This window comes from Photinus pyralis, unplaced genomic scaffold (assembly GCF_008802855.1).
Source record: "Photinus pyralis isolate 1611_PpyrPB1 unplaced genomic scaffold, Ppyr1.3 Ppyr1.4_LG10, whole genome shotgun sequence".
Lineage (NCBI taxonomy): Eukaryota > Metazoa > Arthropoda > Insecta > Coleoptera > Lampyridae > Photinus > Photinus pyralis.
The window spans coordinates 9,284,106-9,291,562 of NW_022170250.1; positions in this window are offsets into that span (position 1 = coordinate 9,284,106).

A 7,457-nucleotide genomic window follows, 5' to 3' on the forward strand; every position below is an offset into this window, starting at 1 on the left:
CACCTGGGGTGTGGGGAGTATGGATCTTTGCATCTAGCAGTTTTTTACCATAAAAACCTCGTTCGACCTCACCTCACGTATTGTACAGGGAATTGCCCACCCTCGACTCGCCCCAAGCAATTACTAAACCGGTAACATATAGCCAGGCTTCACCTCAAACAGTTTTCAAACGTAACAGAGACATGCCCAGTCCAGGTGTTTTAGAATTTATTTACCGCTGAAATTTCCCGGGATCCTGCATGTGTTAGATCTTGAATTATACTGTAATCTGTAATCAAGTGTTTACATGGGACTAGTGTCCAAGGCTCAAGTTTAAATTTGGATTGAGGAAGCAAAATTTAGGACTCAAAACTTCGAACTAAATTTAAGATAGAGATAGAGTTCGGAATTCAAGACACAAGAGGATTTAGCGATTAACACCAACGCCCAAGGATTCAGGATTTACGACTCGGGATTGAGGATTGAGAATATAGGATACAATTAACTCGTCTGAAATATCGAATTTTAAAATAATGTGGGAGATTCAGCTCACCAGATGTCAGTGAAGGACTCACACCTTAGTTTCCATGTGCCTCTGTCTCATTTTGTGTCCCCATATTCTGATTGCCGTTTTAAATTTCTTATATCGAATTTTCAATGCTCAAACTCCGGAATTCTAGGTTTTTTAGCTATAAGTTGTCTATTTTTTTAGCTTCAAGATACGGGTTCTCCGTTTCTGGATTCCTCGGGATCAGTTTTTCGCCCTCTATCTTTAGAAGTCTACTCTGTGAAATATTTTTTTTGTGTCAGTGGATGGAGGTAAATAAAAAACGTACTTGTAGATTGGGGAATGGCGCTCTTCTATTTTGGGGTGACATTCTAATAATCGAGAGCCTGCATCGCTATTGAAAAAATGTCGTGCCAATGTGGTGGTAAAACGTATGCGAAAGGTTAAACGCGTTGATGATCCGCAATTCCAAGAGATAACTTACGAATTAAAAACTGTTACGGTAAATACGGACAATAGCGTAAGTTTTAAGCAAAATTATAGTTTTAGGACGTCGCACGTCTGGAACGGTCGATTGTGCACAAATTATATTTTTTATGCCGTCGGATCATCAAACTTGGAGTGACCAAACTGACAATCAAAGATGCCATTCATTATAGGAGGTCTTGAATAAAAATCTCATAGGTCTGGGTTTTAAATTTTTGATTTCTTATGCTGAACCTTGAGTCCTAAATTCTGAAACCTATTAAACCCTGAGTCTTGAATCCAAAACCCTAAATCGTGAGGCGCAACTCTTGAGTTCTGGGTTTATATGTCAAATCACAGGCGCATTTCACTTTTCGCATGTGTTTTACCACCGCTTTAGCACGAAATCTCTCCGAAAGTAATACAGGCTATCGATTTTTGGAATGTCGGACCAAAATATAAGATCACCATGCCCTAATTAACGGGTAGTTTACCCCGATCTCGCTTCTAAGCGTGAATTCTCTTTTTAAAAAATAAAACGTGCTTTACGGTCATTTACAGGTGGTTGAGTTAACTTCGCTTACGGACCAACGCGAAAATTCATGACCCGAAATCAAAGTTAAAGACACACACAGTTCCAATTTCGATTACAAAGGGTACAATTGCACATTTTCGAATTTATAAATCAGAATGTGCGACGTTCGGCGACGTACCTACGTCTTGAGCCAATTGAGCTTAACCTTACATTGTACCATTCAACTTCTGAAACCTGAGTCTATTTTTAGAGCATTCGGTCTTGGGTTTTGATCCTTTAGTACTAGAGGTTCTAACTTTTAGTCTGGTATAGCATGATCCCACTTATGAATTGTAAAACAATGGAAACTTGTCTCTGAAGCCTCAACCCTAGAGCGTTTCCTCTTAGTCTTGAGATTGGAGGGTTTTACCCGTGGACCTTAACTAGAAGCCTTTAGGGTTAAACATTGCGCCTTAAGAGTTGTTTACGCAAGTTGCAAACGATTTTATATTATTAACAAGCCGAAAGGTGACAATTACAAATTGCAACTGTCGACCAGCACCCAAAAACAGATAACGCATACACGAGTGAAAGTATAAAAACATGACGGGGTCACTTTCGGGAATTGTATTTGTAAATAAAGAAGGGAATTCGTACACGAATGTACGTGTGTTAAATGCATAATATATGGCTGAGTGCATGTCTTATTCAAAAGACAAGTTTGCTCCGCCCTGGGGCGTGACGTGATCCATTTAGGGGTGCTTTTTGGTCTATTCAACCCTCGGCCCTTACTACTATATTATACTCCGTATACAGTCGAAAACGTAAATTATACCGCGAAACTTTGCAGTTCTAAAATTGATACCTAACTCGCTTTTTTCCCTTCGACCCTTATACAGTTTTGCTATATAGCTTTAAAACCGTTCGATCCTGACAGCTGACTCACCCTTCGCCTGATCGATTATACACCCCTAAATGTGAGCCAATTTAAGATGCAAGTATATTCCTCCGATGAGAGGAAATCCGATTAAGTCTACCTTCTTCGAAACACAAATGGCTTTAGTAAAACTTTCAAAAATTCAAATTTTGAAAAACTTCAAAGGACTCTCGTCATTATATTTGATAAATTTACGTCGACGACGTCAGATGACTTAACCAAGCGTCATTTAAAGTCTCTTATAATAAGGTATATTTTTGAGCCGTCGTAAAGACCTCTTTTACTGGGTATCCTTGTCAGGCTGTGACAAATTTACGTCACTTTTCGGGATCTGACACGTCAAATTGTGGACCAGTGACGACACCACAGGGGTTACTTCAATGCATTTTTGTGGTTAAAAATAAGGCCCCATTTTCAGTTAAAGCAATGTCCATTCCGGTATTAATTTAATTTCAACGAATCGAAGTACACTCAATTACGAAAAGTATGCGGTAAAACCGGACAAATACGTGAATAATTAATTCGTATTGTACGTGTTTACCTAAACCGAATGATATAATGACGGGTCGTCGAAAAACAGCATTAATCCTTAAACAGGTAATGTTTAATGATCCCCGCTAATGAATATACCTAATGACTATCTCCCCGAATCGATACCCGGAACATTTCGCCATCGGTCGAAATCCATAACGATATAGAGAGACACGGCGCATACATGATAGTAAATAATTTAAAAAGAAACAAAGCTATTAACCGAATGGAAATTTGAAGAAGCATCGCATGTTTTATAAATATTCACGCGATAGACTCAAAAGAGTGCCGACGCGAGCTCTCCCTTAACGTCCACTTTCGCCTGCGACTTCTGTAACACCCTATACGTTTTCGGGCGGCGTCGCGTCCAAACGAAATTTCGTCTTTACGGCGACACGATAAACGGCAGCTTTTCGCGTTAGTACGCTCCAGTAATTTTAGAGTGTTAATACAACTACGAAATGGCCACTAATGCTTCGGAGGTGTTTGCCTGATGTTTTCCTGGCACGCGATCCGGCTATATATAAAGGCGAAAAAAAAACGACAACGTGAAAAAAAAAGGTAGATCGCGTCGTAAATGTGCGGCGAAATTGTAAAGTTTATCGCCACGGATGCGGAAGTAGGGCTGACGGAAAACTACTCAACACCCTGTATAACAGGGCGAAGATCAATAATTCTCATGTTCGTCAAAATGCAACCAACAAATACACACTGCTATATGATACACCCTGTATATAAATTTGTTTAATACACAAACTGCTTTTGAATATCCTGTACATATCACCTGGTTAATTAATACGACTGTACAGAGATGAGCATAACTTATCGAAGCACCCTGTGTGAGGTGGCATAATTTGTAGACCTCAATGTGAGTTAAAGATTCAAAAAAGGTTTAAGAAATCCAAATTTGAAGAGATTTAGGAGATTAAAGACTCCAAACTCAAGAGGCTCAATAGACTCAAAGGGTCAAGGGATTAAACCTTATTCAGGAGGTTCAAGAGACAAGAGATCAAAGAGGCCCAAAAGATTCAAGAGACTCTAGCAATACAACGGATTAATTCCAAAGCTAACTTTTAAAACAACTCGAGTTCCCATGAAGTCGTCTATTTTGGGCCACCCAGTAAGTTTAAAGTTGTTTTCCAGAGACTACAAAATTAGATACACCCAAGTGCAAATTCAAGAAAATTCCTCAAAAAATGTACAGAGTGAGCCAAAGTTGTCGACTTTCTATGGAAACTGACATTCTCGTGACAAGCCTTTCATATAAATAAAAGTTTCCATACAAACACGCCTACTTTTGGTCATTCTGTAAGTCAAAATTGATTAAAATAGGTGTAAACTAAAATACAAATTTAAAAAATCATTAAATGTACCGAGTGGGTCAAAATAGATGCTTTTCAAAGTCTTATGCATATTATGAATTTCCTAAGTGCTAATTTTATTACTAAACGTTCGCAAAAGCTTCGTTTCCGATATACAGGGTGTTATAATTTTACAATATTTAATTGTTTTCCCTGCAGTGTTTGTAATGTAAATTACCCCCAAGGTCATATTCAATGGAAATCGACTTCTAGGCTGAATACCCAGTAGAAGTGAGAAAAGTTAACGCTATTATGATTATTTTAAGAAATACAGGTACATTGATTTAAAGAAACCTATTTCCTTGTATTATTCTGGTACCTTTGTTGCTCCGGTGCCATTTTTTTTTAATACTTTCAAAACATAAAATAAAATAATCGTAACAGGAGCACTGAACACACAGAAGCTGTAATGTAATCCTGTTACATTTGGTTCTGATCTCATAATCTGTAAAATATTTAGTATTAGGAGCCGTAAACGGATTGATTCACCTTTAATTTTTTGGTACTTGCATTTTCTTAGAAAATAGGAAGTGGTAACAGGAGTGAAGAAATACTAGCCTTTATTGACATAAAAATTTTTGTGGTTCGTTTTGGTTGGAAGATTTTATGGATTCATGATACCATCCCGGTATATATGTTTGTGGAAATTGTTACCAAAGCTTAGATGGTACCTAATAGTATCAGGAGCACAGCAACGGTCATGAGTATAAAGGTTTGGTGTTAGGATCACATGAAACACCTCACCGTTTTAAAAATAATTCCTATTAGGGCTTAGGTATAATTTTAGCCTTTCAAAATAACGAATTGTATCAGGGGTGTAGAAGTACTAAAAATTTAAATTCATATTTTTTGAACTTAAATATTAGTCGTATCAGCAACGATAGGAGGGTACGTGACCGTAATACCAAAATTAAAAAAAAATGGTTATCAGTATCAGGAGTACTCGCGGCTATCATTTTGGCCCCAGGAGTATAACTAGGCGAAAGGCATACCTTGAGTTAAAGACCTTGTGGGATTGTGTTATCCTGTTTTTTTTGGAGAAATATTAACAAAACTAAAAGCAGAGATCCGAAACTGTTACAAGTTACAGTGTATCTGAGGGTTCATTTTAATGTGATCCTAATACTCATTCTTTTTAAAAAATAATTGCTAGCGTCAAGAACCGCATATGGGACGAAGGAAAGCTACTCGAGTGTATTATTTTGGTATTTACATACAAAAAGTATCATTGTATCAGGAGCACAGAAATGCCACAAGCTACAATGAATGTGAAGGTTCTGTTCTATGACTCTATGCTCACACTAAAAAAAGGAGTCGTATTAGGAGCATATAAGTGCTAGATTTTCGTACAGATTCAGATCTTATTTTTTAGATGCTTCTAAAACTAAAATAATAATTAATCGTATCAGGAGCACAGAACTGCTACTACTTGCAATGAATATGAGCGTTCAGTTTCATAGAACCCTAATACCAATAATAATAAAAAATTAATAGTTTCAAAAACCATAGATGGGGAAAAATAAATTTTTAGCATCTACCTACATTTTAAAAAAATTAGGAGGATCTTGGTCTTTTTATTTAAATTTGACTTTTTGACTTGTGAGTTACAACTTTGAATTTTCAATCTAAAAATGCAATTCTCCCAACTTCATTTTCAATCATAAACCGTTAACGGGAACAATTCGCAATTCTACGCCTCAAATTTCAAATTAAAGGTCTCAATCATTAAATGGGTTGACCTTTAAAATCTTCAAACTTTGAAAATCAAGTTTTAAAAGCAGAATCGTCATTCTAAATTCAAAATGGAGGACCTGAGTTTTTCAATTTGAAATTGAGACCTTTGAAATTCGATTTTGAATGTTCAATCTAAAAATGAAATTTTCCCGCTTCAATTTTAATCATAAACCATTAACCCTGAGACTTAACGGCCACGATTCGCAATTCTACGCTTCCAATTAAAAATTAAAGGTCTCAATCTTCAAATGGGTTGACCTTTAAGGTCCATTTAAAATCTTCAAACTTTGAAAATTAAAATTTTAAATGCAGAATCGCCATTCTCAATTCAAAATGGAGGACCTTAGTTTTTTCAATTTTAAATTGAGACCTTTGAAATTCGATTTTCAATTTTCAGTCTAAAAATACATTTCTCCCAACTTCATTTTCAATCATTCTACGCTTCACATTAAAAATTAAATGTCCCAATCTTCAAAATCAAGGCTTAAAAGCAGAATTGCAATTATAAAATCACAACTGTGGACCTTAGCAATTTTAATTAAAATTGAAACTTTTGAAATTCGATTTTGAATTTTCAGTCTAAAAATACAATTCTCCCAACTTCATTTTCAATCATTCTACGCTTCACATTGAAAATTAAAGGTCTCAATCTTCAAAATCAAGGCTTAAAAACAGATTCGCAATTCTAAATTCAGAATTGTGGACCTTAGCAATGTTATTTAAAATTGAAACCTTTGAAATTCGATTTTGAATTTCCAAACTAAAAATGCAATTCTCCCAACTTCATTTTCAATCATTCTACGTTTCACATTAAAAATTAAAGATCTAAATCTTCAAAATCAAGGCTTAAAGGCAGATTCGCAATTCTAAATTCAGAATTGTGGACCTTAGCAATTTTATTTAAAATAATTGAAACCTGCGAAATTCGATTTTCAATTTTCAATCTAAAAATACAATTCTCCCAACTCCATTTTCAATCATTCTACGCTTCACATTCAAAATTAAATGTCCCAATCTTCAAAATCAAGGCTTAAAAGGAGAATCGCGATCCTAAATTCACAATTGTGGACCTTAGCAGTTTTATTTAAAATTGAAACCTTTGAAGTTCGATTTTGAATTTTCAATCTAACAATACAATTCTGCCAACTTCATTTTCAATCATTCTACGCTTCACATTAAAAATTAAAGGTCCCAGTCTTCAAAATCAAGGCTTAAAAGCAGAATCGCGATCCTAAATTCAGAATTGTGGACCTTAGCAATTTTATTTAAAATTGAAACCTTTCAAATGCGATTTTCAATTTTCAAACTAAAAATACAATTCTCCCAACTTCATTTTCAATCATTCTACGCTTCATATTAAAAATTAAATGTCCCAATCTTCAAAATCAAGGCTTAAAAGGAGAATCGCGATCCTAAATTCACAATTGT